Below are 24,437 nucleotides of genomic sequence, written 5' to 3'. Positions count from 1 at the left end.
CCTTAGGATATATGTCTCTAAGAAACAAAATTTGCACCATGAAAACAAGATCTGAGGCATACAGTTGTCTCCCAGATCCTTTTTATCTAATGCTTTTTAATCTGAGGCTTTGGTCTTCTTACCAACAAACTTTGCTTTCTGCTTATGTCTCTCTCTACAGCAGCCAAGGGTGTTCTGTAGGCTGTTACTGTAAGAGGGAATCTAAGTCTCCAACTTTATCTCAGCATTTGAATATGAAAAGACACTCTTGCCAGCTTTTCCAGGTCTTATTTTGTCCCAGTAGAATGAAATTTACTCATTTGGAACTTCTCTTCAGGTTAAGCAGTTGACAATTGTTTCAACATTTTAAAAAGTAGGAAGGACCTGGCTTATTAAATAATTGCAAATACTCCTACTGGCTTTAATAATCTTTGAATCATGCTGTAATTGTGGCTAAAGGTTAAAACTCTGATCATATCTAGTTGGAAGTAGATGAAATTTCTTGCAGTCCAGAGTGGAGATTCTTCATTTCTACTTTTGAAAAGATGTTCAAACATGAACGCTTCAAATGAGAAGACATTTTAAAAAATGTAATGGGTAAGGAAGAAAATTATGTGCTGTCAATCGACATTGCTCTGTGGAGAAGAGGTCTTGTAACACAAAACCTAATTTGTTCTTTGACAAGAATGCACAGCAGGACGATAAATATACCTCTCAAGATGTAATATTCTTAGAATGAGGTATTGGTACAGCTGATCCTGTCTGAGGGTGTGGGAAAGAATTGATTATCCCTTTACTTCCCCCAGTTGTACTTTCTGTTAATCCATGATGTTACTCTTTTAAAAAGTGTTTGAAATCTAATTGTCTTCATTTGATTAAACATCAGAACCTATGAAGAATACAATGTATGGCCAAAAAGTGACTGAAAAATCCTAAAAGAGATCTATTAAGGGGAAAAAGAGGTGGTTCCTTTGCAGATTGGGAGTGATTCTGCCTGAGGCTTATGCTGTTGTATATGTTTCATCAAAGAGCATCAGGGGAGTAAAAAGTCATTTTTAAGTATGGACAAAACCTTGTATTCTCTTAAGTAAAGATGAGGGCAAGAGAGTGATGCACAGGGATCTAACATAATTTAGTTATCATCAGGCCTATTCAAATCACATCAAAAAGCTCTTCTGCAAAATGGTGTGTTCTGATATCTTGGAAAACAGGGATCCCAAAGAAGGATGTGGGAGTTGTATTCAGGAAACAAATTAGCGTAACTGCTCAATAACAAGGGAAGTCTCTTTAAGAATTTTACAAATGTTTTTTGAACCATGTGGGTTATAGCTGATGTAGAGAGAAGTAAAAAAGCCTTCACTTCTTAAAATCCAGTTCTCACCTTCTATCATTCTTGGCTTACCTAAACAGCAGAAAGTAGTGAATTAATTTAGGACATAAAAGCTCAATTTTTCCAGTATGGTGATTTAAATCCTGTAATACAATTTACACAAAGAGCAAATCTATGTTGTGCAAAGAACCTTCAAACTAAAGTTATCCTGACCTGTAGATCCAGATCACACAGAAAAACACTTTACAGAGATATAGCCTTGATTCTCAGAAGCAACCAGAAAGTCCTGCCTAGAGGGAATGTCTCAGAGCAGTATTTTTTGTAGTCACAGCGTAGAAAACAGTGCAATGCAAGTCTGCTTAATCTAGAAAAGTTATCAAACCAGGGATAGTCTAGTGATAAATAAGTAAAAATATTTGCTTAAGTGGTTGAGGTCACTAATTACCAAATTAACTGTGCAGAGCCATGGTGTCCTCTTTACCTCTTGAGGACTCCAGGTCAAATTATGAGCCTGACAGCAATTTCTTGGGCAATGCTAAAACCTCTGGTATGCCTCTGAATATGAGGACTTGGCTAGAACACCCTCATGTCTGTAAAAATGTGGAATCATAGAATTCTTCTGAGCATCAGTTCCCAGCACAGACTCACTCATATTTCACAAGGTGACCCATCCAGGTCAGGAGGATCAGGGCACACCACCCCACGTGGGTGATAATGGTTTCTAGTTGTCAGCTCATGAGCAATTTGATCTTCCTGTAAATTGCTGAGTTATGCAAAGCACTTGGACACACAAGCAGCTGTAGAGATGCATGAAGAATGCTGGGTTTCTTTCAGCTATCATAAAAAAAATAAAATTTTGCAAAGCCAAGAAAATCCAAGTTTGAATTTAAGTGAGGGAAAAGTGAATATCTTTTTCTCACGCCTGTAAAAGAAAAGTAACTAAATTTAAGATAAAGTAACCAAACACCCCACACAAAAAATTGCCAACCTCTTTATCAGTTCTGGACTTGTTTTTAAAGGAAAAGAAATAATAATTTTCTCATTAAATTAGAGGAATTATGAACAGAATATTTCAACCATCAGAAGAAAATAGAAATAAAGGCAAACAAATATAAGAGTAAGGGGTTTTTTTTCCCTCTTCATCTGTGCCTATGTATCTCCAAAGGAAGGCATGCATATATAATTTTTATGCAAGCAATGTGCTCATATTCAAGACAGCTCTTCTTAGGGCCTGCATGGATGTCCCTGTGAAGTTCCAGAGGCTTTAGGATGTATTTAGTAGAAACTATACTTTAAACATAAAAATTCAGGTGCTATTACTCCTGTGCAGCTTTTTAGTAGCAATGTTAACTCAATACAGACAGGTACATTGTTTCTGCTGTGAAAGAGAGCTTTATTTCGTCTGGAAGCCTTTGGCTGGTGGCTGCACTCACTGACACCGAATCATCCTTTCACCTCTGTGAGATGTTACAGCAGGCAGGTCTTCAGATAGAAGTTATTTCAAGCAAAGTTCGAATGTATTTGACATCATCCAATGGCCTTAAATATCTGTGAAGCTTTTTCATTTCTTCTGCAAATGGCATGGCAAGATAAATCCAGCTATGTTCCTTCCTTTAATGGGAATGGTATTTTACCATGCTGTGGTACCTCCTCTCATGTTGCCTCACATGTGGTGAGAAATCCAACAGATTCCACAGCAGTTTTGTAATTTGTCTCCTGCAAATGTCATCTAGAAATGGTGGGATCAGTCGTGCTTAAAATGAAAAGCATGCTCAACAGCATGGAAAGAGCTAGAAGCTAAAATTTCTTTTTTGTGGCTTGACCCTAAAATGTCCTGACTTCCTGTATCTGTCCATTTTTGACTAAAATATAAGTGGCCAGTTGGGATAAAGCCCAAAATTCTTAATGAACAAAAACATTGGCAGGAACATCCATGGAAACTAGCTTATTTAAGTATTTTTTTTTAAAAAGGCAGCAATTGTCAGGAGGGACTCTTATATATATTGTCCTCATAATTTGGATTTCATTCAATCAAATAATGAGTAGATATATACTGTATAATTTAGTACCATTCAGAACAATGACATTTTCTTTCCAAAATGCTCTTACACTTGTTATAAAGGGATATATTGAGCAGAAATTATTTACATGGATAAATCTGAGAAATCAGCAAACATCTTAAGGATGTATAAAAATTGCTATGAAAAGCACAGATACTTTAGTCATTATTAGAGGTTATTCAGCCTCCAAAGATGTATTTGTTCTTATTGCTCTGGATGATGGTACAAATATTACTTCTGGCAAATTAATTTGTTTCTTACTCTTCATTTGATAGACTCCGATAGTGATGGAACATACCTGGGATCTTGCAGGTCTGCAGGGAGCTTTTATTGTCACAGTCACAAAATCTGAGTTCCTTTGGGTAGGAGAATTAATTCCTGAATTTAGAAACTGCAAAGTGAGGGAGGGCTCAAACATAAGTGTTGTAGCTATAACATGGACAGCCAGACTTATTAACAGTCAACTCAAATATTCATTGAATAATGTCTCCTGTTTTGTTTTAGCAAATGAATGGAGTTTGAGGTGTAACAAAACAAGCTTCTTAACATGTTTGCCACAGTTTCCCATCAGTAATTCTCATATGGCCGAACAGAAGGCAGGAAAACTGGCTCAACCAGGACAGAGACACAACAGGTTGATTTATGCATTGAAGGTGAGGGAAAAGCCCAGTTCACACACTGTTGCAGAGCTCTCATGAGTATCAGCACTGCCATGTACAGCAGCAGGCTGTGCAGGAGGAATTTTCTTCAAACTTTCACTCCCTCTGAGCCCCACGTATTTTAGGGCTCTGTCAAGAGAGTCTTGGTGTGAACAGCTCTGATTTTTCATCCAGGTAGAGAGAGAGGGATGTTAGCCTGGGTTGGATGCTCCCACTTTTGAGAAACCTGGCTTGTCTACTGCTCAGAGAAGGGAGTGATTTGTGATGAATTAGGGCAAAATTGAGAACGATAATCCCGTGGTCTCCTGGGTGAGCCTCCATCTGCTTCTTCAGCGAACTGTGCCTTGACATCTGGGCTGCTCATCCTCAAGATGTTATTGTAACTCTGAGCATTGTCCCAGGTGAAGGCCTGGGAGTAAATGAACTTCAGCTGCAAAATTAAAAGGTGTGGAAATAGTTCTTTGTGCCTCACCGACCTCTTGTTCCTTCTTCTTCCTTTATTCCCACTGGCTCTGACCCTGCTTTGCCTTCCTGTGATGGACAGGAAGAATTGGCAGCTTTTATCTCCAGCTCTCTCTTCTGCATGAAAGCCATACTGGGGCTATCCAAAAGCCCTGACTTCACTTTGTTTATTTTTCCAGACTTTTCACATATTGCCTGTAGATTCTTGCACACAAGATGAAGCATCCTCTGCAAGGGGTTCTGCACCACATCACTGCATTGTTCCACACTTGCCAACTTTCCTCCAATTTTCACCTTCTCTTCCCACATGTCCTTAGTGGGCCATAACCAGCAAATGGTGCTGCTTACCTCGCTGTGACTGCAGCCATCATTCAGGCTGTGCTGGGTGGTAGTGCACAGCAAAGTCTGCCCTAATTAACAAAGACAAACAAGGAGTATGTTGCAGTGTGAAGATGTGCAAGACCAAGTTAGAGCCAAGAAAACAACCAATTTCTTTGCCAAAAACCTTATGGGAACTGCCAAGCATTGAAACTTTGCTGCCTTTCTCTCTCCCTGTGAAGAACGTTGGCTTTCACTTGCTTTTTTCAATATGAACATAATTCTATGTGTGTATGATTAAAATGCACAACAAAAAGAATTGCTTCAGTGCCCGTTGTCCCTTGCTGGGAAGGAACAAATTGAACAATCCAATGGCATATGTTAGTCACACTGCTTCATGCACTGCTGGAATGTTTTCAGGTACGCTGGTGCCTTCAATTAGGATCTCTGTAGAAATGATTTTTTTTGGACAGAGTTGTGACATCTAAAATTAAGTATGAATTGCATCAAGCCAAGCAAATGTGACAGCCAGTAGAATGAGCATGTACCAACCTTCCACAAATGTATGTGTTTTATGGAATGCTTTCATCTAGCTAAACTGCAGATGACTGGCCAAGGTATGCTTTGATTTTTGATAGCAATGCTATTCATCTTATCTGAGTGCCATAATTTTGAAGTGGCTTTTTTAGAGATAATGTACACTCTCGTCTCACACAAATGGCCCATATAATACTCTTAAGTGGTTTTGCTGAAATTGGGCTGAGTGCTGACAACTGACAAGATTGAATAGAAGTGTCTGAGACCGGTCAAAATTTGCAAGCAGCTTTGTGAGAAAAAAATATTTCAATTTCAAAGTTCTTTCCCTTTTGAAGGATTTTTGAAGGATTTGTACTTATTTCACTTTAAAAATTAACTGTCCATTCTTCTTGCTTTCATGAAGGCTTTAAATAATGGTTAAAGGGCATTCTCCAACAATGCCAATAGTATCAAAGGAAGCATTTAATTGAAAAGAATTCTTTTATTTCTTTCTTGTCAGATGTCATTTCTACATTCTGACAAAAAACAAAAAAACAGAAAAAAGAATAAAAACCATCCTTTCACTTCAAAACTCTCCAATCAGCATTATGGCATCTTGAAAATCTCTCATCCCTTTCAGGGGAATTAGGACCAGAACCAGCATTTTAACACTTGCTTTCCTCAATATGCCACATTTAAACAAGAGGACACTTGTTATCCTTATTGAAACCAGAAGGTGGCAAGCACTCTTAAAGTATGAGCAGGGTCGAAACAAGACAGGCTCCCTACCCAGAAAACCTCAGCCACCATTGTCTTCAACTCAGCCATGGGTTTCCCAGCCAGAAATTTGTGTTTTACAGCACCCAGTCCATCACAGCAGGACAGGACTAAAAAGGAAAGCATGGAAGAGATTTAAACATGTCTTCTATTTTAATTTAAGGAGAGAACGCTGGGACTAAAGTAGAAAATAACTGCCTAGAAAATAAAGCTGACTGGAAAAAAAAAAAAAAAAAAAAGAAATTTCCACCCCATAGCAGCCCTGGCCAAGTAAGGGCTTCAGAGACGTTGGGCTGGCTGCCAAGTGTGGCCAAAGAGGAGCCAGGGAGCACCTGGAACTAAACCTGCCCTGCAGTCTGTACACAAATGTAGATTAATGTCACAAAATACTGAATAATGCTTTGCATGGATTTTCACAGAAAGAAACTAACCCCAAACCTCATTTAATGATTTTCACTGTTTTTCAGCAAAAGCTTCATGCTTTGTCTGCTAATCTGTCAGACTTAGAAAATGGAGCAATTTGTGTGTGAAAACAATAGTGGAAAGCTAATGTGTTCTGGGGTGCTGAGTTGGAGGCGTTGGTAGGAAATTACCTCCCCTGCATGGTCTTTATAAGCATTTTAGTTAAAATTCAGTCTCTAACTTAGCTGAGGGAAGAGGTCATCCAGGGCATACTAGAGAGGAGTGCCTGAATGGTGAATTAATACACCTAGATAAGTCTGTTATACAAGGAAACCAATATACTCTCCATTTCAGTATTGCTTACGTCATTGCTTAATTTTAGCACTTGGCCTAAAGACTTCATGTCAGTTAGATTATTTCCCTGACAGCTTTTTTTTTAAAAAACATAATATTTAATGAATTGCTGGTAAGAAAGCTTTTCAATAAGAGACGTAATTTCTGAGCTTCTTCCTCAAATCCTGAAGGCCTCAAAGCATGAGGAAGCAACAAAGCCTCAAGATGCCCATGAGAGCTGACAGGAGCTGATGACTTGAAAGCTGTGAGGATACAATCCTCTCTGACATTAATCCTGAGCTGGGAGCAAGAGACGGGTCCTGATGATATTCCTGTCTTTAATTATACATTGCCACAGCACAGGTGGCTGCAGTGCTGAGGAATCAAATCCATCCATACCAACCTATGACAGGTACTTGGTGTAAAGGTGATCTCTGCCTCTCCCACTTCTGCATGAAAACATGAGCTAAAAAAAGGTGCCAGAGAGCAGGGAGGATAACACCACTATCCTCATGGTAGTTCCTCTATCCTAAGCTTTCCTTTCTCTTAACCACATTAAATACTGGGGTGGAGGTGTTGTTTGGGCTTTTTCAAAGGTAGTACAATAGAGATACAAATTCCATCACAGCAGATTAAATGGATTCGAGAAAAGACAGTGATTTTTTATGCATTCAGGCTATACTCAGAACTCACACAGAACCCCATGTGGTATATGCCATGTCTAGGGAAGGTTCATCTTGTACCTCTAACCACCAAACATGTCCAGCAATAAATGCTGCAAGTTTCACAGGGAGTGCCCCACTGCAAGTGGCTGCTCCCAGCTCTGCCATGGACACTGGCTTTGCCCTGGGGCAGAATAATGGCAGGATATTCCACCCCTCATCCTCAGTTACCTTGCCCAGCTGCAAGCCCAGTGCTGTTTGCATTTGAGACCTGGAGCTCCACAGGGAAAATCCCTGTGTTTGACAAGTCCATGGGCCTGCTGCTCCCTGTAAAATTCACACTGACCTACAGAACTTGTAACAATCCACCAGCAGCAGAAGGAATGGGGTGGGATGACATCTGAGATAATGCCAAGGCATAAAGAGCAGTCACAGAGGAAAGCTGATGCACTGGGAAGTTTGAGGCAAATAAGTTTTAATTACAGTAGCATTCAGCCTTTTGGATATTTGCTGAATACTAAGCCAGATATAACAAGACATTTCCTTGCCAACCATCGCATACATTAAAGATTGCACAGAATGAAGAAAGATCCTGAGGAAATCCTAAGCAGAAGAGATCTAAATCAGAGTTTAAAAGGACAACTGTATCTTTCACCCCTCTTACAAGTATCCACCAGGGCAGAAGAACGTTATTGCCCAGTCACTGCAGTTTCTGCTCACTTCTGCCAGCTTATTTTGTTATTCCATTTTTGATAGGGATCACTGCAAAATAGCACACCTGAGTAAGTGCTGCCCTCTGAGTTGGACTAAAAGTAAGGACCAGAAAAGACAAGAAACAGCAAGGAGATATTTAAATTAGACCTGTAAGTGACAGGCCCTGCAAAACATGAGGATGAAGCTGAAAAGTGAAATCTGCAATGATTTACTCATAGCTTTAGGGAAGGATATCCTACTTTCTTTTCTTCTGGCAGTGATATCTGTTTTGCTCCTTCACACCAAAAATGGACTAATACTCAGTTCCTGGTCCCTTCATTTTGGAAGTGTGTATTACACAGCTCAGCACTCTGTGGGTACCAGACAAAGCAACACCAGGCCAAGCAAAGGACATTAACTTTTCCTTTGGAGGGGATGGCAATGCACTGGAGGACTGGTTCTTGTTAGGGGAGCTTGCTGTCAGAAGAACGAAGCAGGACTGTACATCCAATACCAGATTTGGGTGACCTAGGCAAACCCTCTCAGATGAATAGAAATTGTGCCTAAAAATGGATTTCCAGAGCAACTGAAGGTGTTTGAATGTGTCATATGGGATATTTTGGGGGTTAGGAAGAGGCAGGAAAGAACTGGCAGGGACATGATAACATCTTATGTCAGCTTTCTCAAACTAACTTTTCTGGTTTAATTCTTTGCCATCTAAATGGAAATCTTGCCCTATGAAAAATTAAGCTAGATTTTGATATTTAAATAACTATTTAAATGTGAAAAGAGAATAAATTCACCCAGATTAAAAATGCATATATGCATTTTTTCCTCCTTTGCTCCATTTCTCTAAATTCTTCCAGATCAGCACAAACAAAACTCCTCCCCACACCCTGCAGTGTTCTTTACAAGAGCTCTATTTATTTAGCCCAATGTTTATGCTTAAAGATACATCTGACTCTTTTTCCAACTGTTAGTATTATGTAATCCTCTTACCTTCAGGCATCTTGCACCTTCAATTTTTTGCAAAGAATAAAGAGATATCTGTTGTTAGTTTATGAAGTCAAAACCAGTCTATCTAGACCTCTCTGAAAGCTGACTTTATTTAATCTTGGACTATTGTGTTCTATTGAAAACTATAAACTTTGATATTTTCAAGTAAGAGATGGCAAAGTAAAAGACAGGGCAGAGAAATATAAACCTTAATGTGCATAAAAATGTGACAGGGAGGGAATAAAAGGGAAATTCAAACCCAGGTGGCCTCTCCTCCTCTGCAGCCCAGGCTGAAACCGCCCTTGTGACTTCTTTGGCAGCTGTTCAGTGGATCACAGCTGAAGATGGTCCTGTGAACCTGCGGGAATCAAACCTGCCAAGTTTCCCATAGCTCTGCTTGATCCACTCTCATCTTTATTTAATGTTCTTTTCCCCCATCTGTGGCTTGGTGCAGCTCTCCTCTGTAATTGCCTAAGATCTGCAGACGAGAAGCGTTATGTAGTTGGGAGAAGAGCTCCCTGACACCCTGGTGAGATGTGAGATTTGGGCTGGAAAAAAGTCACAAGCAGTCAGAAGTGGCCTGAGATTCTGCTGAGAAGGGAAGGACTGCAGCAGAGGGAGGCACTTGCTTCTCATTTCTAGTTCTTGCCTCGAGAGAAGGCACAATTCAACCAGAGCACTGAGAAGTCAATGAGAAGTATTGAGTTTCCAAATCCCAATGAAATCCTGAGGTAGGAGACAGCAACCTGTCTGTCAGGGGGTTTTTCAGATCAAATGTGCCCAAAGCCATGGTCTCTCCAGACCCTGGGCCCAAGCTTTCCTCTCACCAGCCCATCTCTCTTTGGAAAACTTGTGCAATCTCTCATTGTAATACCAGCTTACCACTGGAATTGGCATTCAGGCAGAATCAATATTGCATTGAGTTCTCATTAACTTTTGGGTGAAATGTGCATGCTTCTGGCTCCAGTAAGAAAATGGCTGTGACTTCCCCATTCCACAGATGTCCCTATTTGTCACTACATTCTCAAGCATGACCCTGGAAGTTGGACTTCATTACAGCAACAATCCCCAGTCCAGGGGGAAATGAACTAAAAAAAGTATTTCTTTCCTTTTTCAACAGCAAACAAGCAAACAACAACAAAATGCATTTTGGCAACATAATTGAAAGAAACTCATCACTTTTAATGAAAGCTAAAATGATTGTATTCTAAGCAAGTTAATCATATCACTGTATTATTGTTGCCTGACAGATGAATTTCATTTGTAGTCAGTGGGGAAGTAACACACACTAGAAGCCCATTGCAAAGCTATTCATTGATTTTTAATGGGCTTGGGGTTGGATCTTTGGCCAATTTTGACTTTATGCCTCTGTAGTGGTGAACTATGAAAGAAACACAGGGGTTAGACTGATGCTTGGTGCATTTTATTTTCAGAAGAACAATGATTTGCAGTAGGGGGTATTAATACTGCAAAGTGAACTAATTCCCCTCCTGATAAGTCCAAAATGCAATTTTAATAATAAGAGATGTAATAATGACTTGATGAAATGAGTTTTTATAGGAAGATGTGGTTTTTCTTCTTACTTAGAACTAGTATTATTTTAATACTCTCATTTGTAAAAGGTCATTTTTACACTATTTTTCCACTTAAAAATCATTATAAAATCTTTGACAGAATAGTAGCAAGTGCTAAGGCAAGTGCTGCTTTCCGCTTTTAATATAATATTCCCTCCAGTAATGTTACATAAAAGTGATTATGTTACTTTCAAAAGAAAGCATTTTGTCCATCAACTTCTGATGATTTTTCAGATTTTTACCTTTTAGGGAATTGTTCTACAATTAAAAAATGCAGAAAAATTTTCACTTATTCATTTTTTTCCCTAAGTGGAAAAAAAAAGGCCCCACTTTCTACAGAAAAGGTTGCAATGGAGATCTTTTTTTCTCAAATCTTTTTTGGGAATTTTTTTCTTCTCTGCTGAGTATTATATGCAAACTTTTTCATCTTCTTCATAAGGTGTTGAATCAAACATCTTCCCAGTTGAATGATGTGGGCAATGTGTTTGCTGGCTGTCATTTCTCATGGTCCACATGATGGCTGTAATCTAGGGTGTAGTCTTGAGTCATCCAGCTCCATCTGCACCTTCCTGGACATATTTTCAGTTCTTCAGTTGCTCAGCATGGCCTGAGATGTTTTCAGAGTAAATCAGTGCTGTTTAATCTGCAGGGTTTTACAGAATATTTGCTTTGAGTCCTAGCTGAGACCTGTACATCCAGAGACCACCTCCTGTGGAAGTATGTAAAGTAGGAATGAACACCAAAGAGAGAATTATCTGGATTATTGGGATTTGCAGAAGAGCTGCCCTCTATTGAAAACAGCAAAAGTGCATTTTAAAGTCCATTGTGGGTTTCTTTCAGGCATGGGAATTTTTCTGACCATCTTTTCTTTTCACAGCAAATGTAAAAAGTAGAAAGTTTCCTGTTTGTGTTCATGTAGTTGTTGAAAGTGTAAAAAGTAAAATTCTGCATTTCCTGTGACAATGGGCAATGGCTCATAGAACTGAATCTCTGGTGTAAACCCCTCAGAATTTTAGGCTCCAGCCTCAAAAGCATCTGTTTCCATTTTCTAAACATGCAAAGAGTCAATGTCAAATATCACACAGTTTAAATGTTCACTCACTGTAAGTTGCACAGGCTCAATAAGGTTTAAAGTTCTCTGTGCTGTGATAAAAAGTTCTGTCTTATTGTTTCTATTCTAACTTTCTAATTCATCTCTATTCTGCTGAGGCAGGTTACTCCCTGTCCCAGAAGTGGCTGCAACTCAGTGACAGGTATTTAAGTGCAAAATACACAGCTACAAGGGATATTTTCTTACTGGAATTTCAAATCCATCCATTCCACACTTTGGTTTGATATTTTTATCTTATGCTGAAGAGAGTCCGAGTTGAATCCACTCGTTGTTCCAAGGTGTGAGCTCAGAGACAGAGGAGTATCTGCATTGTTGTGCTGGATCTGCTGGAAGAGAAGTGAATAGGTACTTCAGGAGAGTGAAAAACTCAGAGGCAGAATAGTCTGTAGAACGACAGGCAACAAAACACCCTGGAGGTGTTGAGACGTCTGAATCTGGTGCTTTGTGATGTGGTTTAGGGGTTACAGAGGCAGTGCTGGGTTGACAGTTGTACTTGATGATCTTAAAAGATTTCTTCCAAGCTTGATGATTCTCTGATTCTGTGGAGAGGTGAAATGGAGTAGTCCATTTAGAGAAATTTTGTTCTGCTTCTGATGGGGCCAGGAAGGCTTCTGGAGGCTCTGTGAGACGAGGACCTCAACCCAAGTCAGCTCCCATAGCCTATGGTCCCTGGAGAACCAGACAAGTCACTGGTGTTGACTGAGAGCCCCCAGGTTGTGTGTCTTGCACAAACTGTGAGCAGAGTCCTCCCCGTGGCTAAAATCATCTTATTGTCAGTTCCCATGGGATCACAATGCTGCCCATGGTTTAGTCCCCTCAGCTAGGCAGCCACAATAGCTCTGAGGCAGTCAGATAGCAGAAGAGAGTCACAGTGAACTATGCTGTAGTTCCTCTAGAACATATTCATATTTTTATTCATCTTCCTCATAAGATGTGGCTAATCGTTCACCTGGGAGAAAAGAAAATGTGTTAGTTTATAACATTTATCAGGTTTTCTGGATGTCTTCCATATTCAATACTTTTTATGTCTGAACTCTCTCTCACCTGGGTAATTTCACATTATTTCAATGCTTTTATGGTGGTGTAGAGTAGTTTGACATAAAAAAGAATTATACCAGTTTGGTGCCTAGTCTGGAAATGAGATGGATGTGAAGAAGGAGGTGCTGCAGGATAGAGGTCTATTAAATCTTGTGTGGCATATGAAAGGTTTGCCTCCAGCAAAACACTGACTGTGAGGTGTTTATAGTTTTTTAACAGGAAGTTGGTTTAAAACAAAGCAAAAATATACTTCACACAATGCAGAGTTATAGATCTGTGTGCTGCAGGATAAGCTTTAGTGGGTGTTAAAATTTTATGACTTCAAACTGCAGAAAAGCATAGAAGAAACATCCCTTTGAAGCTGTGGTCATTCCCTCCCACCCCACAAGTATACATTTAAAACTTCTAAAAGTTGGAAAATCAGCTTTCCTAAAGTTGTGGAAATACACATTTGCTTTTCTATTATACTCTTCCACAAAACCAGGTTCCTGGGTGGAGAAAAGTTGCCCTTACCTTGCAGGACTTTATGTTCCATATTTATCCATCATTGCAAGCTTGAAATTTTTAGAGAAATTTACTTCTATAAATCAAGTTGTAAAACTAGGTTCTCAGCAAACGTGTGGCATTCATTGTTAGTTGTGAGGTTAATTTGCCAAAATCCAATATCTCTCTCTCCAATGCCAACCATTATTTTCAGATAACAAATGTGATAACAGCGATTTTGATGGCCTTTTAATGTGTTTTCTTTTAAGACAATACTAAGTGGAGAATTGCTTAATGATCCAAATTGCAATAAATTTTAACTACCAAAAATGATTTTATAATGCTTCTTAATGTATTTAATGCACTGTCACTTGCCAGGAACATGCCACACAGGCAGAGAAAGCAAGACACCATATTTCTTTACCCTCTCAACCTAAGGCAAAAGAGAGCAGTAGTTGAAAATCTATGATCTTTCTTCTTCCTTCCAGTAACTGCTTCATTATGGGCAGATATTGTTTTTTGTTCATTTGATCTTCTTGGGAAGTCTCTTGCCCCATTATTTTAAAGTCCCCAGAAGGAAGACTAACTTGACTTTCTATACATTACAGTCCTTCCCCCTCCTTAGCCTTGAATCAAATGGAGGAACTAAGAAGTCTGTTCTATGCTGGGATATTCTGAAAGAAACTCTGTAGTTTGACCAAAACGGTGACAAAAAACTGCAGTGCAAAGTATGAAACTGGCTGTGATACCCCAAGTAATCTGCAGTCAAAATGGGGCATGTATTTCACTTGGACACCTAAAAGCAAGGTGATTCTCTAGCCAGCTGTCTGCAGGATGGATATCTAGCCTAGTTTTGTCCCTGACTACCTCTATTGTCCACAGAAAGAGAAACCTCTGAAAAGTCAAGAATTGTCCTCTGGAAGTTTTTTCCATTTGATCATGACATCCATGACATATGTGTATAGTATCTTGCCCACCATTCCATGTTGGAGTAGATGACCAAGCTGTAGATAGAGATAAAGCACTCTGATGATAACCAGTGAAAAATCACACCACTGTGGTGGTGTTTGACAACTATGGCAGCACAGGGCTGATCAGGAAGGGATTTCTGTCCCCAGTAAATATTAGCAAGATCTCTGCTGTGCTGAGCAGCACAGACCCAGTGGCACACACACAGAGCAAAGAAGGGCAACAGATATCAGCAGAGCCACCACGTGCTGTATTACCTCAGGTAGCATCAGTGATAGATGAACAGTAATTGTTAAACTCAACAATTCCTGAGAATACTTAATCCATATAATTATTAAAAAGGCATAAACTCTCAAATTCAGCCTTTTAATACATTTTGAAAAGTCTCCTTTTTTAGATTGTAAAGTCACTGCTGCAGAAACTTTATTTGGTCTCTGTTATCCACAACTGTTTGAATATTTAGATGCCTGAAGTCCAGCCCTGTGTGGCTGAGTGCCCATGTGACCTGCTTCTAATAGTAATGTAATAAAATGGATTTTCTAGCCCTGTTTGTGATCTCAAAACTTGTCAGGGTGGCCTCAGCCCAAAAGAGAAATGAGCTGCTTGTTTTCAAGGCACTTTTTTTGCTGCATACACTTGGAAAATCCTATGTCACTCAAAATTATCAATCCCTACAGACAAGCACTCCACAGGCATTCACACTCACTAACCTTTCTCTGCACGTGGGAATGATTCCAGCCATGCTTTATGAGCAGTAGTTTTTCATCCTTGATCTGAGTTGTCCAAGGGGATTTCTGCTTTCATAATCTTCCTCCTGCTCTGTGTTTTTTGTGGTAGAAGGGGAGGCAAGGAGGGAACAATTACTGTAGAGTAACAGGTGGAGGGTCAACTAAACCTCTGGGAGCCATTGTAACAAGGAGAAGATACCACTCTTTAGGTTCAGGAAAAGAAAATTAATTTCATTACATATTTTGTCTTGTATTGTTTACATTTTGGGACAGATCTTTCTCTGTTCTGACCCAGTACCTGACCAGTTTAAAACACAGACAGTTGTGGTCTGAAAAGAGTAGGATGTGCTTTTTCTCCTTTACCACTTTCCTAAATGTAAATAGGTTTCAGAATCAAACCCTAAGAAAGAGCCTGGGAAAATGAACCCGGGGTAGAAAAACAGAGCAGCAGGCTAGAAAAATATAGAACCATTGTAAAAAGTCATTTCTAATTAGGAAAAAATTACTTACACGACCAATTTGAGAATATATCTGTCATGAGACAGATGAGCCAAGAGTCTTAAATCAGTCCATCCCTCCTTCCTTTGGCTGTTAGCAAAGGAAAAGAAACTTTGTGCACAGCAGGGAGAATATGATGCTGAGCTGATCAACTATGCTTGCAGAGGGAGCAGCAGATGACAAGGACAGGGCTGGCAGGATGTCACCAGATTGTTTGATTAGGAATGGGATGGTTCAAAAGCTCCCTGTCCTACCAGGGACTTGGCACAGGAGCTGGCACATGACTCAGTCTCAAGTTGTTGTTCACAGCAATACTGTTTGGAAAATGGTTCTGCTTCTCTGAAAACAGGAAGGGAATTAATAAAAACAAAAACAAGGATGAGAAGGAAAGGCTACAAGACTTTGTCTATAAATGTTGGACTCTGGCCCTTCCTTCTTGTAATGCCATACAAACTTTAGATTAAATGAGATATTTGATATGGGATAAAAATTGGATAGTTTCAAATTAAATCTAGCAGGAGTAATATGAGGGAACATTGATGCTTTCTTTACCCTACTGTCAATATCCATCTTATTGCTTTTCTCCATGTGTTAGTTTACCGAACAGCCACAGAAATGGAAAAAAAATGAAAGTGTTTTTTTTAAGGTTTTGGGTTTTGAGTTGGGTTTTTTATCTGTGGAAGAAACGTTAATGAAAGCAACAGCACTATCTTCTCATGCACCAAATTTGCATCTCTGCTCTGATAGAGGTAACAAAAAATAGCTGATTTTAGCCATGTGTATACAGGGATGTGGAGAAAGTCCCAAACACCAAACCAATCTAGAGAAGAAGCTTGAATTACAAAATAACCACCTAAATACCTTATAAACAAGATATACATTGATCTTAATTTTATATATTTAGTACAACACATAATCATCTGACATGACTTTGGATATCTCTGTAAAAGTCAACAGACTAGAACAAGTTTTTATCTTGTGACATCTAATCTAGAGTGTACACAAGACATATATAACAATCCTATAGGCATATGGAGAAATATTGTGATATAGCCAGAAGCCTATAATGGGATTTCCTATGCCTGGATACTTCCTTCCAAACTCTACATGTAACTACAGTCCTGCCAGTTTTCCAGCATGTACAGATGGATAGAGTATTTCTCTCTAACACGCCAGTTTTCTGACTAACATGTCATAACAACCTATGATACCATTCTCTGACAGCTTAGCACTGCTTCACATAAAATATGAGGGTTTTCCTGCAATCACAAGGTGGATTCATGTTCCATAATTAGAGTGTGTAGGAGGTGAGTGTAAGTATAGATAGAAATGTACATATGTGTTCATAGACATAATCCATACACAAATCCAAAAGTATCTATCTGTGAATAGTTAGAATTACAAATAGAAAAAAGCAAGAATTGCCAAGTTGCATATTTCTCCTAATCTGAACATCCATTGTTCTCTAACTTTGTGGAGGACCTCTTTGCAGTCCGTGACTATGTAAGTCTGTGCACCACCGGTGGAGTAACAACACATTGCTCAGAAATTAACTCCTTGCCTAAAGAAACTTTTCACTTGTTTCAGAAAGAACTGTCTCCAGTTTCAGTCACAGCCACTAATTTACTTTGTGATTTTGTGATTTTCAAATGACTCATATTCCTTTCAGTAAAAGAGGCTAAAGAATGTAACATCAAATCCCCAAATAGGTAGAGTTTCTTGCTCCAAGTCCCTCTGGAAAGTCTGGAAACACAAGAACTCTTCAAAATATTGTCATCTTTTCATAGAAATGAGGGTTCACTGTTCTGCATCACACACTCAGACCTGTCAAGTGATTGCTGGATTTTCCTGATGATCGAACTCATTTCTATCATATTTGAATAGTTTAAATTCACAAGACCATGACCTAAGCCTGCAGATACCTACTGACAATGATGCCCATTCTCAGAAACAGTTTCCATCTAGTTATTTCCACTAGAGGAGTGTGACTGATTTGTCAGAATGGAAAAACTCGTGAGGGTAAAAAAATTGACAAATTAAAATCCAAAAGATAACTTTGAAAGTTAACTTTTGTTAAAAAGGAAAAGTTGCCTGCTTCTTGCAAAACACAGCTGTTAACTCTCCTGCTCTTGGTTTTCTCAAAGGGCTGGCAAAAAATTCAGCATAATATAAACTGCACTCTCTGGGGTTCAGTCACCTTCTGGAGCTAAGGACAGTCACAGTGCTGTGGTGACTTAGTCTATTAAATGATTAATTAAACACTCTAATATATCAATTGGCAGCTGCACAGTTAGACAACACCCTTAGCTGGGAACACAGAGCCACAGAGTCTGACCCCTCAGCCCATTCCCTGGAACATGAGAAACCTTTTTGCTGTCTCCCTGCAGTGTTCCACAGACCCACAAAATCAAATCTTATATTCTCCATGGTTTCAACATACCAAATGCTCCCCAGCAGCCTACAGAGAGTGCAATATCTTCATTTTGGGTGTTCGTGGACATCAAAGCTACATCTTCCTGCCTGCAGAAGAGACAGTACTGTTTTTGCAAAAAGCAGGGAAAATTTTAATGACTTGGGAGAGAGGACCACATCCCACACACAAAGAAAAACAAACACTCCACATTTCCCGTGGCCCTATTCCTTTTCCCTTCTTACATTTCCAAATGAAAACTGTCCCTCCTGTTCTCTGTGCAGGAGTGTTTTCTCACAGGCAGATAAACGTTAAGTCGAAAGTGAAAGCAAACAGGTCCTTGAAAAGCTTTGCTGTACAAATGAGAATATCAGTGTCCCCTACTCATGTCTTACTAGCTGAAGCTAATCTTGCATGTTCCAGATGTAGAAAAGTACCTGAGAAGCTAAGCTGTGTACAGAAAGGGTGTAAAATATATTTCTGACTTTTCCATTTATTTAAGGTACCATCACAAAATCTTTCCTGCATTTCTGGGCATCCTCTTCAATCCTTGTAATCCCAGAGAATGCCTCTTAGGCAATCTTCCCCCTGCCCTGATCCATTTCTAATAGGGATTGCACTAAAGACTTCACTGTATTTGTGGCTGTTTAATCATTCATCACCCAGCAGCCTGGAAAATGCCACTGCTCTCTAGCTCAGGGCACTACTGAGTAAAGTCTGCCTGAAATGAAGAATGGGTCACTGTGAACTGGCTGAGATCCTGCATTTACAGGCACATCCAATACAGAAACCTCTTTTACTGTGGGACCCACTGACACTAGTTGAGAGATCTGATCTCAGTGGGTTTTAAATCACACTCTGTTACTTTCAAAGCAGCCTGTGGGATTCAGACACATATCTTTCATTACAATCAGAGTGTGTTGAAGCAAATGGAAGATACATGTCTGAAATCTCCCAGAGTGGTTTGAAAACCTAGCTATTGTGCAAGATGTACAGTTTTCTCCATAAAAATAGCTTCCAGCTCTTGCTTTGGTAAAAGTAATGGAATTGTGTGAAAAGAGGCCTGGACCTCTCATCCTTCAAGAAAATAGGGAGAAACACGGCTGAAGTGCTTTGTTTACACTGTTAAACCCTCCCCAGTTCAAAGCCATTCAGAAGAGCAATTGGTTTGCTCTGGATCTGCAGGACTGTCCTGACAGATGAGGCTTCAGCCCTGCACAGATAAGGTTTCCATTCCAGCCACAAGGTTATGCTTGTCCCACGCTCTTTGGGAGGTTAAATCACAGCAGTTTTGTCAGGGGAAGGATGATATGGAGCAAGGAGCAGATATGACCAAATGCCATTTTCTGTCATTTAAGGTTCAGCAACAAGGAGCTCTGGTTTTCCTTAAAAAAAAAAAAAAAAAAAAAAAAAAAAAGAAAAAAAAGACAGCTGAGACACAGGCCTTGGCAAGGACATGGTTTTGTACAGCTCAGAAAAGCTGCCTTCATTTTCCAAGAGATGGTAAGAAACACCTTCTTACAGCCCACAACAGCAGTGTGCTTATTAGTCAGCCCGCCTTTCCTAATTGCATTATTACCTTGCAGCAGGCTAGGACAAGGCAACATCATTAAGTGAAGTTCCTCCATTTCTCCATTTTAGCAGCCCACTGTCTTCACACCTGATTTAGAAGGCAGTGGGAGAAGAGCACATTCATTTACACATTACCCATGCAGCTTAGATCACCATCCACTCACACACCACAGTCATTTCTCTTTATTTCTTGCATTTTAGGAGTTCTGAGAACAAGTGAAGTTCTGTTACAATGCCGAAGAGTTTTATTTTAATTGCTATTTCGTGATGGCAGAGATAGCTCAAACCTCAGGTTGGTTCCAGGTGTCAAGCATCAGAAAGCTGGAGATGGTCAGCTCAGGACTTCCAAACTTACTGCAAGCCTCAGACTGGGCAAATGTTTAGCCAAATCCAGGGATCTGCCCATAATTAATTTTTTTAGTGCATGACAAATCGACTCAAAAGGAAAATTCAGTCAAGATGATGCCAGAGTAACTTTTGCTCTGCTGATATGTTACAAACTGTGCAAGGAAATTTCTAAAACAGATAATGAGCATCTGAAGAACAGTGGTTAATCATACTTAAGATAACAACCTCAATGAGCCAGAGCCAGCTGTCAGCAAAGTGGATTCAGCTTCTATCCTATGTTTACCTGTAAAAAATTCTGCTGAGAACAAGTAGGATACTCACAGCTCTCACTAGACAGAAAACTCATGATAACAGAGGATTTGAATAGACAGAAGATTGATTTTCATGAAAAGTGAACTAGTCATACTTCTTTTTATATTTATCACATAGCTGAACAGTTTAACTCGTGAGGAATGTAAATAAATTCATGCAAAATGTTAAATAAATATTTTCTTTCTTTTTATCAACTTCTTTTTATCAACTTCTTTTTATCAATTTCTTTTTCTTTCTCTTATAAATACATTTTGTTTAGGTTGAGATTATGTTCATAAAGGCCATTCAAGCAGGAGTCACAGAAAACAGATACTGTAACCTTTGAAGAGAAGTGCTGAAAAGGAATGCAAAAAGAGTTTGGAAACCAAAATTACATTTGCCTCAGGGACTTAAGGAATATAAGTACTTCACATGGGATTCATGTCTCCCTCCATATTCATGGTAGAGCTGGCACAGAGGAATGCATACAGCCACAATGGTATTATCATTAAATCACTGGCAAAAAAATGCTCCAGAGTGACATCAGAGCACTCACGTGCAGCACTGTAAGGCAAAATCCAAAATGAGAGCTGCATGCTCGGTGCCTGCAACTGCATGGAGGGCACAACTGGGCCTGATTTTTTCCATCCAAAAGATAAAGAAATTATTAATATTTTTATTATTCAATATACTGCTTATCTCCTTTGAATTGATAAAAGCAGCACTAAGCTACTATACAGAGATCCATTAAAGAAAACTAAACCCATATTTTTCCTCTCTTGTACCAAGATCAAACTTAGGCCTTTACCTTTCACTAACAAGACTAGAAACAGAATATTTTTGAGACTTGGCATCAACCTCTGTTTTGAAAGACCAAGTGAGATGCAGAATCCGACACAGCTGATTCGGATCTGCTCAGTGGTGTCAGCTATCAGCTGGTTTCTATACACCCCTCTTTTACTGTCCTCCTCAAGCCTTCAAAGCTTGTTTGATGCCTCACAAGTGGATCATAGAATCATCAAATGTCTGGGTTGGAAGGGACCTTAAAGATCATCCCATTCCAGCCCTCCCTGCTGTGGGCAGGGACACCTTCCACTGGACCAGGCTGCTCAGAGCTCAGCTCATGGATGACGACACCTCTATCCTTCTTCTTGCACTTAAGGTTGATTGTAGCACAGCCATGCCAAATATAACCCACATTTCTTTTCCTTCTCCTCACCCAGCAGAGTCACAGCTGCAAAGACTCCCAGTGACAAAGAGAAGAAGCCAGCCCACTCCTGTCACTGGGCCATTATGCGTCACTGCCATGCATCATCCAGTGGCAGTGTCACCCACGCACAGGGAATAACACCAGCCCAGCAGATGTGAGAGTCACTGTGTCCTGTGTCATGCTGTTGGAAGACACACTAACACAAGAGGAGCAGGTTTGTAAGGAAATAGTTCTGGCAAAGTTTTTTTCAGGGAGCTAGGTGTGGACCAACAAGAATTGTGTGGCTTTTTTTGTTTGATTTTATTTCGTTTGGCCTTTTTAATACTCGTTTTTTTGTTTTTAGGAGTGTTCATGACAACAATTATGATTGGCATTTCAGCTATCATCAATAAATCTGTGCTGGGTTCATAAGTACTTCTGAAAACATCACAGATCTCATTAAACTCTTCCTTTCTATGGAAGGCAGTGCATTTACCTCTTCCAGACAGTCCCTCTGCTTTGTTGTTATGATAGCTTTGTGCCATGCAACTTTCTTCAGCTAAAAGAAAAACATTCCCTTCATCTTTTTCAGTCACAAGAACATGTCCACAGTCAGGAGCAAATCCATGGATGCCAAAACACAATGGACAGACCTTGTCACTAGCTGTGACTAATAATGAGAGACATTCACTGTTGGCTCAAGGCTGTGCTTTATTCAATGTTCTCTAAAACACTTTAAGACTGCCCTGGTAACTTCTAATTAGGAAAGTAAGCCTCATAAAAAATGTTCTTTACAGCAACTTATTCAGATATTTTTATTTCTTAGAATATTGACATTTTGGGATGGCATTTGTCTTTATAAGAGATGTTGGACATTGGAAGAGGTATTTTTTAATCATGAACCATGAAGGTTAAGTTCACAGTGACACAGTGCTAATCTAGCCCATGATCAGCTCCAGAACTGTACTTTGAACCTATGTGATCCCAAGAAATTCACTTGCTGTGTGTGCCTCATTCTGCTCCTACAGGGAAAAAGTATTGAGGGAGTAGTTCTTGCACACACAATTGGTTGTCTGGTCATAAGAATAAGAGCACGTATTTTTAAGGTATGCATGCCAGTCTATATTTACATGTGTTGCTATCCAAAGCTTTTGCTACTTTCCTGGGCTCTGCTCGTGCTGTGCTTTGGCTGACTCGTGCTGCTCACTCCCACACCACACTTTTGTCCGTGCCTCACATCAGGACAGCACCTCAGAGTTAACATCTGACTTAGAAATGGCATCATCAACCACGTATGATATCTGTATGTATGTGTGTGTGTATATATATATATATATGTATATGCAAGTCAGAGTATGGCTCTCCTGAACCTGCTGCAGCTCTAGGCCAGACTGCTCAAAGCTGCAGTGCAAAGCAGGGGCAGTTTGAAATAAAACCCCGGCACTCCCATCTTCCAGACCACTGTTCATTCTCCTGGGCTGTATTTTAGCCAGTTAAAATTAATTCTGCAGAACACAAAAAAAATTTATTGTGAAACAAGGCAAAGGAGTATAAAGAGACCCTCTCCAAGTGACAGCAAACTCCCTGGACCCTCTCTATTTTGGTAGATTTTGGTGTCATAGTAACAACAAGCTACTTGTAACCCTTGCACAAAGTATTGCAAACACCAAAACCTTCTGTCTCCTGCATTAACAGAGACAAATTAACACTATTTCAGCGCTGCTCATAGTTCCTCTGGGTGAAATGAGTGTGCCAGCAGTGATTCACTCACCCTTGCTGAAACACTCACTCATGCTGCCTGTCCCAGCAGTGCTCTAAAAACTAACCTGGGTGTACAAAAGCCAGCACACAGCTGCTGCTCCTCACCCCCAGGCAAACATTACATTCCCCTGAGCTCCCTGCAAAGCTCTTTCTAATGAGGTGGGGTACATCAGCTGTGGTTGAGGGGAAGTCTGCCTAAAAAAAAAAAAAAAAATAGCACTTCAGGGTGAATAGGAAGAAGAAACCTGGCCCCTTGAGTTCAGCTGATAGCACCTGTGACATCTTTGCCTGTCCTGAGAGGAGGAACACGGGTATGGCCTTCTGCAGAATGATGTGTATCCTTGTGGCCACGGGAATATGTGGGGGAAAAGCCATAAACAGGACTGCAGGAGCAGTAAAATCAGGCTAGGGCCTTGCAAATGGTGAGTGCTGCTGATGTGTGGTTCTGCCAAGCATCTCCAGCACCTTGAGACAATCAGGAGCTGTCCACTGAAGCACAGTCCTGGTGCCTCCTGAAAAAATCCCAGGAGATGGTCTAGGGTATTAGGAAGCCTTTATTGCAAAAGGCTTGGATGGTAGGTCATTGTATATCACATAAAATAGTATCTCTAATAAACCCATGGCAACTTTAATTTTGTCTCCATCTTACAGAATAAATACCAGCATCTATCAACACCTTCAGAGGAGTTTAGAGGCACTCTGTGAGCTGGAAACCAGCCAGCAGGGCTATTCTGAGATTGGTGATGCCAGAAGGGAAATAACTCAGATGGGCCTTTCTGAGGAGAGTTTCAGTGTATATTGTGGCCTGGCTCAGATCCAGGGACCACAGTGCTGCACCAGGGCTGAGCACTGAGACAATTCATCGTTTGACACTCCAGAGAGATGCTTTTGGGGGTGGAGGTCTTCTTTTATATTTTATAATGAACATGTTTCTCCTTCCCATTATTTAACTGTGCAGCAGCAGAGACTTTTAAAACTCTATGTTAGAAAGATTACTCTGAAGTTATGCATTGTTTTTACCCATAATAGCAGCCAAATTAAGTTCCTTGGGGATGAAATTGCATTAGACATCATGTCTTTCTCCGGGCAGATTTGTTCATGCAGACTGCCATGCTGCTATGATCAGACAACCACGGCATGTAGGGTACCAGAGAGGTGAGAGCATGTGAATTTCTTGAAATTCAGACAGTGTGTTAGGCTCTGAAGCTGGGGAACACATTCTGTGCTGCCAACTGCCAAGCAGATCTCAGTCTGCAGCACACCCCATCACTGTCACAT

General features: G+C 40.0%; 1 long non-coding RNA gene across 1 annotated transcript in view; it reads right to left on the bottom strand.

Moving 5' to 3' along the window:
* Nucleotides 1-10,421: 10,421 nt before the first annotated feature.
* Nucleotides 10,422-24,437, bottom strand: part of LOC148223044 (uncharacterized) — a 99,187-nt gene continuing 85,171 nt past the window's right edge. Inside the window, exons 5-6 of the long non-coding RNA XR_015805190.1 lie at nucleotides 15,073-15,181; nucleotides 10,422-12,821 (exon numbers count right to left, since the gene is read on the bottom strand). This is a non-coding gene — a long non-coding RNA (uncharacterized LOC148223044). The remainder of the gene's footprint in view (nucleotides 12,822-15,072; nucleotides 15,182-24,437) is intronic.

Source organism: Sturnus vulgaris, chromosome 8, assembly GCF_052056855.1.
Source record: "Sturnus vulgaris isolate bStuVul1 chromosome 8, bStuVul1.hap1, whole genome shotgun sequence".
Taxonomy (NCBI): domain Eukaryota; kingdom Metazoa; phylum Chordata; class Aves; order Passeriformes; family Sturnidae; genus Sturnus; species Sturnus vulgaris.
Note: the sequence above shows the minus strand (reverse complement) of the source record. Positions and strands in the feature narration are given on the sequence as shown.